The sequence below is a fragment of the Bidens hawaiensis genome, unplaced genomic scaffold (genome assembly GCF_021521415.1).
Source record: "Bidens hawaiensis isolate Kalapana, Puna unplaced genomic scaffold, B.hawaiensis_p1.1 tig00030276_1, whole genome shotgun sequence".
Lineage (NCBI taxonomy): Eukaryota > Viridiplantae > Streptophyta > Magnoliopsida > Asterales > Asteraceae > Bidens > Bidens hawaiensis.
Window position 1 is genome coordinate 192,445 of NW_027495049.1, and position 12,713 is coordinate 205,157.

Sequence of the window (12,713 nt, forward strand, 5' to 3'; positions counted from 1 at the left end):
TTTAGCATCAAGATGGTGACAACTTTTTATACTAAAATCAGACTTAAGCCTTTTAATATCCTTGTTCTGGGCCTCTATTTTGTCTAGAAAGCCCTTTTCATTTTTCTTAAGTTTAAAATTCTCCGATTTTATTCTCTTCATATCTCTACTTAGAATGTCGTTATGAAGCTTATACATTTCTATTTTCTCACCACAATTTAAAGAACATGGTTGAAAACGTACCTCAGATGAGTCTAGAGAAGTGAACGCCACATACACAAACTGAAGCTCCTTGACCTTCTCCTTGGCAACATTTTCTTCTCCAGTGTCTTCAACACTGGCGAAGTTTGCAAGTTGATTTCCAATGTTAAGCGCAGCCATCTGACCTTCCCAAGAAAATGTTTGAGCAACCATACCTCTTTCACCATTACCCGAACTACCTCCAGCCTCACCTCGAGCACTCTCAACTGGAACCAATGCCCTTTCCGTATTTCCATTCTTCGCTGGGTTAGTACATTAACGAGCAAAATGACCTGGCTCGTGACAATTGTAGCACCTGAGAGTCTCTTTGTTAAAAACCACCTATTGATTATTAGGCATGTTCTAATTATTTCTACCCGTCCTTTTAGTAAACTTCTTTGCACGGAAAACTGCCACGGCAATTTGCCACGAGATGTCCATTTCTTCAACATCATCGGGATGAATCTGATCTAGTTTAGTAGCAACCACAGGTTGAACCAAGTCTCCGGCCAGGAAAGCATGATAACAATTCATAAATCCCGCCCTTAGAGCTATATTCTCTTGAGTCTCTTTTGGTATGGTGGGAATCTGGCTGAAGTTCTGTCTGGGAGTGGTTTTACCAGAGTCATTTGTAGACTGACCAGACTTGGTGAAAAACGCTGGAGCTGGTTAGGGCGGATTGGATGATGATTGACCTAGAGTGGATGAGAACATCTGGAAGTTTCCCTGAGGTGGTTGTTGAGTAGGCTTGAACAGTGAGAAACTATCTTGAGACATATGAGCACTGTTAAAAGCAACGTTGTATCCAACAGAACTGTAAGAACTAGCATGATTTATTGCCCGGTGTTTATCATCCATATCACAGGCTTTAATAGTGGCTATCATTTCAGTCATACCCATTCTGTTGAGATCCTTAGTCTTTTTGATAACCGCAACATTCATGTCCCAAATTTTTGGTAGAGAGTTCACCAACTTGTTATTTATGAGGTTTGCAGATAAATTCCTGCAGTTCTCATTTCAGTCACAAGAGATATGAATCTTTGAAGTTGGGATTCCAATGTCTCTCCCAAAACATGATTAAACATATTAAACTTTTTTCGCAGCAAATCTTGGCGACTTCTCTTCATATCTTCATTTCCATCATAAACTTCTATCAGTGCAGCCCACAACTCTTTAGCAGATTGAAGTTCTCTAAACTGAAGGGCAATCTCAGGTGAGAGTGCCATGGTTAGAGTGGAAAGAGCTCTCTCATCTTCCTCAACTTTAGCAAAATTATCATCATCATACTGAGCAACTAGTTTCACAAGAACCTCGTCAGAACCATCCCTTTTATAGGTGATCCTTTTAGGTCCCCTTACAATTCTCTTCCAAATTTTGGAATCTTTCATCTTGGCGTAGTGTTCAAAACGAAATTTCCATTCACTGAACCCCTCATGGGACAATAAACGGGGTATACGAGTAGCAGTGCCCATGATAGAATCAAGTTCTTGATGAAGTGACGAGTTGGTGGAATTGCTGCCATTAGTTAATTAGGCCATTTCTATTTAATTAGGGATTGATTTTAAGTCCAATTAAAACTAAGTCCAAATTAAGAATCCAAGTCCAACGAAAACAGGCCCAAAACAACGGACTGGGCTGAGAATACGTTTAAACAAGTTGACCGAGATCACAGTCTTTGACCAAGTGTTGACCGTAAACACTGAACGTTGATCGAGAACACTGTCTTTGACCAAGCGTTGACCGAAAACACTTTCGTTGACCAAAAACACTAAACGTTGACCGAGAACCACGAGATTGACCAAATCTTGACCGAGAACTTTTTTTAAGCCGAAAACTGCTTGACCAAAAACAACAAAAACCGAGAACTAATGGTAAAACTGACTGATTTTCAACGAACTTGTAACAAACTCCCGAGAAAAGTGGGATTTTGATTTGTTTCCCAACCAAAATCAGTTTCCTCCCAAGAATGCTTTCTTCCTCTTCTCCGGTCACTATATCACCGAAAAACACAAATAAATCACCTATGAACCAAGATCTTGAATCTTTGATATCACAATAACGAGCCTGAACTGGTCTAAGGGTCTGATACCAATTGTAAGTCTCGAATCTGGATCACTACAATTATGATATCAATATAACAAGTATAGGTGCGGAATACTGATACTTGGTGATTCAAGAACACGAATTAACACAAGAGGATGACACGAGATTGCTTCAAAACACACGTATATTGACATACGTCGGGTGCTTAAGCACTTACAATACACAGGACTTCCACACTAGTGAACGAACAACCTTAACCCTATATATTATATCAACTATATATAGGGAAGCCAACACACTGGCCCAAACAAACAAAAAGCCCACCGAGAACACTATGTTGTACATAACAACCCGTAACCAAACCCAATACAATTAAACTAAGTACAAACCACAAAAGCTAGGCCCAACAATCCTGAAGCTCCTCTAACTTATGTAGCTGGTGGAAACGAGTACCTTCCGCAGCAGAAAAATCAAGATTAACCCTCTGGAGTGCCCATGAAGTACGGTGCTCCAACTTAACAGGATGATGACAGACCTTCCCATAAATCATCCAAAATGGCGTGGAACCGGTCGGAGTTTTGTAGGCTGTACAGAAGGCCCACAAAGCGTCATCCAATTTGTCGGACCAATTCCGACGATTCGAACCAACCGTTTTCTCAAGAATAAGTTTGATTCCCCGATTATTCACTTCCACCTGCCCACTAGTCTGTTGTTGGTGGGCGGTCGCAAGTCGATGGGTGACCCCATAGCGCTGCAACGTGTTTTCCAACTGCACATTGCAGAAGTGAGCACCTCGATCACTTATCAAGGCTTTAGCGACACCAAGATGAGCAAAAAGACTATTAAGAAAACGGACTACAACTCGGGCATCATTCGTGGGTAAAGCCTTGGCCTCAACCCACTATGAGACATAATTAACGGCCACGAGTATGTATTTGTTCCCACGAAGATGGAAACGGTCCCATGAAATCAATGCCCCACACATCAAAAACCTCACAAACCTGAATAGCGTTTTTGAGCATTTCATTTCGCGATGAGATGTTTCCGACACGCTGGCAACGATCACAACTCCTCACAAACGCATGCACATCATTAAAAATTGAAGGCCAATAAATACCAGAATCAAAAATGTAGGTTCCCTGGACGGATCACACGAGATATCGCGGTCTACTCAGGTGCGGAATCCCTGCGTAGATCGTTACGAGTGTAGAAAGCAAATCAAACAAACACGATACGATAAACGAACACGTTATATTGATAACCGAACACGTGATACGATATCACTATTACAGACTCGTTAACCAAAACTGCTAACAACTATCACACGATTCACTCAACCACTAACCACCCAACAAAGCCGTAACCTAGGACTTTATATACACGACAACTTCGCCTGATATGTTCAGGCGAAGTTGTCCATAACTTCGCTTGTTCAACAAGTTCGCCTAGGCGAACTTGTTAACAACTTCGATTTAAACAAAAACATAAATAACAATACAGACTCGATTACAGACACTAGACTATGAACTACTGACATTTATGCACCAACAGACTCCCCCTTGGCAGTAGCTTCATATCTCGATCTTTAAGCTCTTGTCTTGTAATCCTGTATCTTCACGCATGCACTCCTTCTCTAACACATACCGTGACTACTCGCTAATATTTCCTTGCTTCGTCCTTCCAAGCAGGAATATAGAATATCTTCTTTTCATTCAACACTTGCAGATCAGCTTTCGATAAGTTAACAAGATGCATCGGATCATACACCCTCAGCACTTCTTGTTCGTCTTCGTCTTCCATCACGGCTTCAGCAGTCTGGCAATAAACATACCACCATTTAAGATTCTTCAACACATCTTGAGGCATAGTCTTCATTGGAACCTCCTTAATGCATCGGATCGGTTTGTACTTCATCACCATCCATGGCTTGCCATCTGCTCTCATTCCCCTTTCTGTATCTTCCACGAGCTTTCCCTTCTGTGGCTTTAATAAATCAAACTTCTTCTCTTTTATGCTTTCTTTCCACACGATCTTGCCAATAACTCTTGCCATGTTGTCGTCACTTCTATTAATCAGGCCCAACCTAGCCAAATCCTTCACCTCACATTCCGGCAAAGTATTGAGAGATCTCAAGGTTCTCTTGAAGTACTGAATACCATCAAAACGCTTCACCACAAACAACTTTATCTGTTCATCATATATCCAACAGATAATTCCCTTCTTCGACTCAGCATAGTCTTTGATGTTATAACTCTTCTTGAACATGGTTGGAACAGCAGGCTTCTTGGTCTTAATAAACCAATGAGCACAGCCTTCATTCCACCTAGGTTGCTCCTCCCACTCAGTCTCATCGTTTTCCATCTCAGTACCCATATTGGCTTTCTCCACATCTGGGATCTCGTGTTCAACATTTTCTTCTACTATCTCACCCTCTTCAATCTCATCTTCAATCACAATTTGTGCGCCAATCTTCTCAATCTCCTAAAACGGCAGCACATCATCATCAAACATATCATCATCTTCTAGCATATCATCATTCAATTCCTTCAACGCATCTATCACATCATCATCATCATCAACCATCACCACCTCATCACCACCAACTGCACCTGCAGACTCCCCCTGAGCTGTGGAAGTCCCAAGAGCTTGAGTAGTTCTTGGCAACTCACCACCTGCACCTTTCGGTGCATTGGGATCATCGTCTCTGTCGTTTCTCTTCTTCGTCCTTAACTCGTCGCCTCCACAGCATGTCTCCCCCTGAGATGCCAAGAACTCCTTCATAGCATCTATAATACGCCCATGTTCAACCAGGAGGGACGACTGTAGTTGATTCTCTTCTAAAAGGCGCTGAATAGCCTGGGTCTGGATAAAGTTTATCCTCGATTGCTCTGCCACGATCCGCTCAAGTGCAGCTATTCTCTCCGAGTCTGAGAGGGTTGCATCGAAATCAAACCTCATGTTAGATGTGTCTTGAGTATACTGAGGAGGGATCTCGAATGTAACCGGGACTTCAGAAGCAGCTGTGGACGTAACCGCAGGTGGTATCGTGACCGACAACCCTGCAGTTGCGACGACCGTAGACTCTACAAACCGTGCCACCACCTCTGAAGGAGTAAGCGTTGGAGGTGGTAACGACACAATCTCCGGAGTCGTCGTCTGTAGTGTGATGGATGGGATGCCAACAGCTGATGTAGCCACCACAGGAACATCTGCAGCGCTTGTAACCTGTACAGAAGTAGGAACAATTGACATACCTGACAGTGCGGATGGAGCAAAACGTATAACACGTGAAGTCTCTCTAGCTCCCATACCAGCACCTGTCCTTTCACGTCTCGAACGTCTGATCAACTTGTGTATGTCCTCCTCTTCTTCCTCTGACTCACTATCATCCACCGTCCTCTTTCTCTTCCCCAACGTCCTCTCTCTAGTCACCAACATCCTCCTCGCCTCATCCATAACGTCGTCAAGATCTGAGTCAGCCACCGTCGTAGCTGCTCTAGTCACAATCACTTCCCTCACCTGTGCAGCAGAGACCTGCACTTCTTCATGTGGATCAAAACGATCCATGTCGAAGAAACCTTGGCCGCCAAATGCAGCATCCAGGTCAACATCCTCATCAGCCGATACAACAGGCACAGTAGGTACATCACGAGTTGCTCCTGCCTGTTGTGGTCGAGGGTCTCTGAACTCGTCCCCCCGAGCTGGCACATACCCCGGGTTTATCAAGTACCCGAAGAGTGGAGTATGCCTTGGACGAAGTTCAGGCTTGCTCCTCGCACTGGATGTGCGACATTGAGCAAAGATACGTTTGCTCACACTCTCCACGTATCTTATCGGGCGTCGTTGAGGCAAATTCGGAGCCACATGGTTCAAGATCATCTGGACGAATCTTGGATACATTATGAACCGCTCCCGAGCTATCGCCCTCCTCTGTCTGTCGATCTCGTAAAAGACCATCTGACTAAAGCTATAACGTTTGTTATAAGTCAGAGCAGTCATTGCTGACTGCATGGTCGCACCCATACCGTCAGTGCCCGCCTTCCTCCCAGACATGCATACTATCATAACGTGCATGAAGAAGCGCCACTGATCGAGCAGGAACCCCTTCCGTCTCTGGGTATCGCCCAATGGACCAGAATAGCCCATTCGCAGAAACGCTCCATCACGAAACGGAGCCACAAAGTCAGTCGGGTCGTCCCTAGTCTCCTCTCCAAAGCGTAACACCACCCGAATTTGTTCAGATGAGAACTGAACTTCTTGATTATTTACTGTTGCTCTCATGACCGGGGGCTCAACACGACAATCATACTCCACCGTCTGCCAGAAGTCCTCGATATTGGGTAAGGATATCGGCAGTGTCGTCGTGATTGCGTGGAATATCCTCAAGCGTAGGAGGAATGTGATTATCTCGCGATAATCCTCCACACCACTCGCCTCCGGGTCTAAGGTGATGAACATGTTGTGACCCGGGAAGAATTGCCTCTGATTGTCTCCTCCGTCATCGCCTCCAACACCTCCAGCACCGGCAACAGCAGCCATATCTGCAACAAACGAATCAAGTTAGATAAACATTAAGACATAACACAAGTTCGCTTGTTACCATGAGCGAAGTTGTGATAAACACTGTATAGGCGAAGTTAAAGTTGAGGCGAAGTTGGGAACAACTTCGCTTCATCTTTAAGTTCGTCTAATAATTGTTAAGTTAAAAGGTCCAGGCGAAGTTAAAGTTGGGGCGAAGTTGGGAACAACTTCGCTTCATTTTTAAGTTCGCCTCACCACAACATCGCCTTAGGCGAATTTAAGCTTCAGGCGAAGTTGAGCATCAGGCGAAGTTACGGATAACTTCGCCTAAACCTTAAGTTCGCCTGAATATGAATCGGCGACAGTGAGTTTGATTCAAACTCGAAAATTCGAAGTTTCGATTAATTTTGACGATTGAGGAGGCTAAAACACATGATATTAATGATAACTAAACGACCAGGTTGTACATGACCACGTGAAAACAAGTTTTGAAATCGGGTTTTTAAGGATCGGTCGTCCGAGGTTATTACCCGGTTGTCGAAACAACCTTAGATTAACATCAATGAACGGAAAATACGATGTAATAACCCAACCAACCTTTAAATCGGTTTGAGATCGAAGAAAGAAAACAAGTATGGATCTGTATATAAGTTCGCTGTGAAAACGGAGGATATAAGTTCGCTGAGTTGAGAATAATGAACTGTTTGACTCTTGAAAATCCTTATACAGGGGCGAAGTTATACAGGCGAAGTTACGGATAACTTCACCTAGGCGAAGTTATCCACAACTTCGCCTGTTCAACAACATCGCCTATATTTACAAAAATTTAACCTTATAATTTTAACATTTTTTCAATCAAGTTATAAAACTTTCCTTTAAGAACTAAATGACACGATCAAGTCCAAGTAACCTTTTATAAAAGCATACAACTACATAAAAAGAAAACTTTTAACAATTAAAGCATAAGGGATCAAATTTCAGTCTCGATAGGGACTGCTACGTTTTAGAAAAGATCCGAACAGGAATCATACTAAGTATGTGACTGTCACATAGATCCGTGTTTAGCTGTATTATGACATAAAGAGACATGTTGTAAGCAGGTAAATAACTTAAGATGGTTTTCATCGTTTCTGTGATACGAGTTGGGTTCAATTATGCCTCAAAATTTAAGTGGGCAACAACTCAGAAATATTGATGCCTCCTATCTATCCTCAAAGCGTATTTGGCTTTCCCCAAGTCACCCCGAATTGACCTCGACCGATAGTGTCTGATTAGGTTTGTAATTACTCTTCATCTGCTTCCCGTTCTCCTTCTTACTCTATGATTGAGAAGTCTTGACATTTTCAGCTATAGAATGTTTCAATAACTCAATTTTTTTTTTTTTTTTTTTTTTTTTTTTTTTTTTTTTAACTCACAAATTTACATAGACTTCAGAGTAGTAAACCAACTGCAAGTCCCGAATCTGGATCACTGCAGTTTCTTGAAACGCTATCTTCACGGGAATCAGAACACACATGGGCTCGTGTATGACTGGGTAATCGCTTTTCTGCCTATCACTCGGAAAGATATATATGAAGACATGCAAAACTCTTAAGGAGTTTCCACGTAAAATCAAGTAGATTTAGTTTGTATCACGTCTACTTTTACGCACCATAAAAAGTTACCATGACATACAATGACTGTCCTAAAGCCTTTTAAGCCTAATAACTTCACTAGTTAAGCACACAAAGTTAGTATATCTATCATTTTCCAAGGTTGGATCAATTTTCTGTTTAACAGAGAAAACGTACTTCTTACGAAGTAGTAGACTTGAAAAATAATTTCATTTCCCAAAAAATTTTTTGATTTCAATCGCCCCGATCAAATCAAGTCTTCAGGTGAACGGCTATCCCGAAGATCCAATGGATCAGCTGGACCGACCACATACAAGTATGTGTCCTTCTAACTAAGTATGATCGATTAATTTTCAGCGAAAGAAAGAAAAACTCATCATAAACCTCCCCGGTCACTTTCAGTCATCTGGTTAATGGCTAATCTCATATTCTACAAGTAGAAATGAGGACCAAAACATATCCTAAGACATGTCATTCAAACTGTGGTAACCGGCATAATTTTAAGCGATAGTGACCCTTTTTTTTATTTTTTTTTATTTTTTTTTAATATAACATGAAAAGCATGGCTACTCGGGATTGATCATCCCATTAAACTCGATAAGGTTTTGAAATCTCGATTTGTCAAACGCTTTAGTATAAAGATCAGCGAAATTATCAAGCGTATCCACCTTTTCAAGCACAATCAGTTTCTTCTCAGCACAATCCCGTATAAAATGATGACGTATGTCAATATGTTTAGTTTTACTATGTTTCACGGGATTGTTAGTTACTGAAATAGCAGCTGTGTTATCAATGCAAATAGGAGTAAGTAAGAAATTCAGACCATAGTCGCGCAACTGTTGTTGAATCCAAAGAACCTGGGAGCAGCAGTTGGATGCTGCCATGTATTCTGCCTCACATGTTGAAATTGCGACTGAAGTCTGCTTCTTGCATTGCCAGGACACCAATCTGCCACCAAGAAACTGACATCCTCCAGTTGTCGATTTCCGACTCTGATTGCACCCTCCATAATCAGAATCTGTGTAAGCGACTAGCTCCAAGTCTCCTCCTCTCGGGTACCACAACCCCAGCTTCGGTTTGCCCTTGAGATACCGCAAGATCCTCTTCACACCCTTCATGTGAGATTCCTTTGGGTTTGCCTGAAAACAAGCACAAAGACAAACAGCAAACATTATATCAGGCCTAGAAGCAGTTAAGTACATTAAAGAACCTATAATAGCCCGATACTGAGTTGGGTCCACATCTGCATCACCGTCTGACTCAGCACCCAATTTGTGATTGACGCAGATTGGAGTGTCGAATGGAGAGCTGTCCTCCATCTTGAATCGTTTGAGCACATCATGGACATACTTTGTCTGATGAATGAACATCCCATCCTTCTTCTGATCAACCTGCAATCCTAAAAAGAAAGTTAGTTCACCCATAGCACTCATTTCAAACCTTTTCTTCATGACGGCCTCAAACTCCTGACACATGGAGACTTTTGATGCAGCAAAGATAATGTCATCCACGTAGACTTGCACCAGCAGGAAGTCGCTTCCTTCTCTCTTAACGAACAACGTGCTATCAATTTTCCCTCTTTCAAACCCATTTTCAAGCAAGTAGTCTGATAAAGTTGAATACCAGGCACGAGGTGCCTGATGTAGTCCATACAATGCCTTGCTCAACTTGTACACGTGATCAGGAAAGTCTGGGTCAGGAAAACCCGGAGGCTGCTCAACATACACAACCTCATCAACTTTCCCATTCAGAAACGCACTCTTCACATCCAACTGAAATACCTTCATCTTTTTATATGCAGCAAACGCCAAAAACAATCTAATGGCTTCCAACCTTGCCACAGGAGCGAACACTTCATTATAATCAATACCCTCTTGTTGATTAAATCCTTTCACAACTAGTCTCGCCTTGTTTCTTATGATAATCCCTTTCTCGTCTCTCTTGCACTTAAACACCCATTTTGTGCCTATCGATGCACATGCTTTGGTTTTTCAACCAAATCCCAAACTTCCATTTTCTTGAACTAAGCCAACTCTTCTTGCATAGCTTCGACCCACGAGCTGTCCTTGAGAGCCATTTGATAATTTTTCGGCTCAACCTGGCTGATAAAGCAAGTGTACAAGCATTCGTTGATTATTCCTGTCTCTTTAATGCTTGTGTAAAAACAGGTGTGCTCATTCAAGCTACGTCTTGTTTGTACACCTGAGGACACATCACCAATTACATTCCCCAAAGGGTGATCTTTATGAATTCTCGTGGTCGGAACAGAACCGACATGCAAATTGTCTTCCAAGTTAGAAGAGAGCTCGTCAATGGTTGTTTCATGCTGAGAGTGAAATGGATTGAAAAATTCTTCTTCAGTCGAGGCAGCAGGGGTATTGACAGCATTTGATGAGGAAGGTTGACATTTATCGATCAGCTGTCTTTGCAATAGATTCTCTTCCTCATCAAGGATCATCTTCGTAGCAATTCTCTCTTCTTCTTCAGAAATATCCAAATACGGTATGTTAAAAGACTTAAAAAGTTTAACGTAGTCGAAAAACTCCGCAGGTCCGTTGCTTGGTTTTGGCGGTTGGTAACTTGTGATATCGGTGTTACACACCACCTCAACCTTGCTGGTCGATGTATTGAAGACACGTCTGTTGGGGTCCCAACAACATAACCGACTAAGATTCCTTCATCGGCTACTTCACCAAATTTAGAATTTGTCTTCAAAATCGAACAAGGGGACCCGAATGGTTCAAGACCACTCAAGTTGGGCTTTCTCCCATGCATAAGCTCATAACACGTTTTACCAAGTCTTTTAACAGTTAAGACCCTATTCAGAACATAACAAGCTGTAGCAACAGCTTCAGCCCAAAACACCACAGGAAGCTTCGAATCAGCCAGCATAGTTCTGGCTCCTTCAATTAACGTTCTGTTCTTCCTTTCAGCCACTCCATTCTGTTGCGGTGTATACGGAGCGCTGTATTGGTGTTCAATCCCTCTCTGAAGGCAGAAGATCTCCATCTCAAAATTCTTGAACTCCGTTCCATTGTCACTCCTGATGAACTTAACCCTTTTATCCATTACGTTCTCAACTTTGGTAATCAAATTCTTCACCATCTGAGCCGTTTCGTCTTTTGATTTCAGGAAATACACCCACGAATATCGTGAGTAGTCATCAGTGATCACCAAGCAATAAGAAGTTCCTCCAAGACTTTTTGCATTCACGGGACCGAAGAGATCCATGTGAAGCAACTCTAGAGTACTGGCAATTGAATTGACTTTCTTGGTGAGATGGGATTTCTTGTGCTGCTTTCCCTTCTTGCACGCTATGCATTTATCTTCAAAATTGAAATTTTTCAAGGGAACGCCCAGCACAAGCCCATTCCTGACAATGTGGTTCATCTTCCGAAGATAAATGTGCCCCATTCTCCTATGCCACAATTCGGACTCTGTTTCACTCGCTTTTGTCATAAGGCATGAATCTGCCGTGGCCATTTCAGTTGATCTCATATCCACAGTGTACGTATTTCTTTCACGTGGAGCCTTCATCAAAATCCACTCCTCAGGTATTTGAAAACCTGGTTTCAACACAATCGCCTCGTTCTTTGTAAAATTAACGGTGTACTCCTTATCACAAATCTGCGACACACTTAGCAGATTGTATTTCAATTCTTCTACAAAGTTAACATTCTCCAATGTCATCTTTCCGTTCGACACCGTTCCCCTTCCAGTAATATTGTCTCCACTTTCTCCGGCAAAGCTTACTCTCCCTCCTTGAACAGGTTTCAAATCGTGTAACAAGTATTTGTTACCCGTCATGTGCCGGGAACAGCCGCTATCTACAACCCAAAGATTGTTGGCAGCCCTGTTCAACTGTTCCTGCACAATAAAGTAAAAGATTAGAATTTAGGGACCCAAGACCAATTGGTCTTGGATCTATACATCCCAAACTTTGGCTTTCCAAAGTTAGTATCTCGATAACTCCTGTAAGTCCCATTAGGATATCTTATTGAAGATTGATTGTAAGGCCTTCCAAACCTTTGAGAATTGAAAGTATTATAGCTTGTGGTTTGGTTATTAGAAGTGTAAAACTGAGATTTGTTTCTATGAAAACCTGAATTATTCACATTTTTGAATTTTAAGTGGTTTTCATTTTTAGGAGCATAATAATTACTATTAGGTCTATTCTCAGCTTTAGTAGGCCTTACAACTCTGAATCGCTGCTTCAGAGGGCAATTTGCAACAAGATGTCCTAATTGATTACATCTAAAACAACACCTATGTTCAACCTTTTTATCAACAGGTGTTTTAGATATCGAGGCTATATTA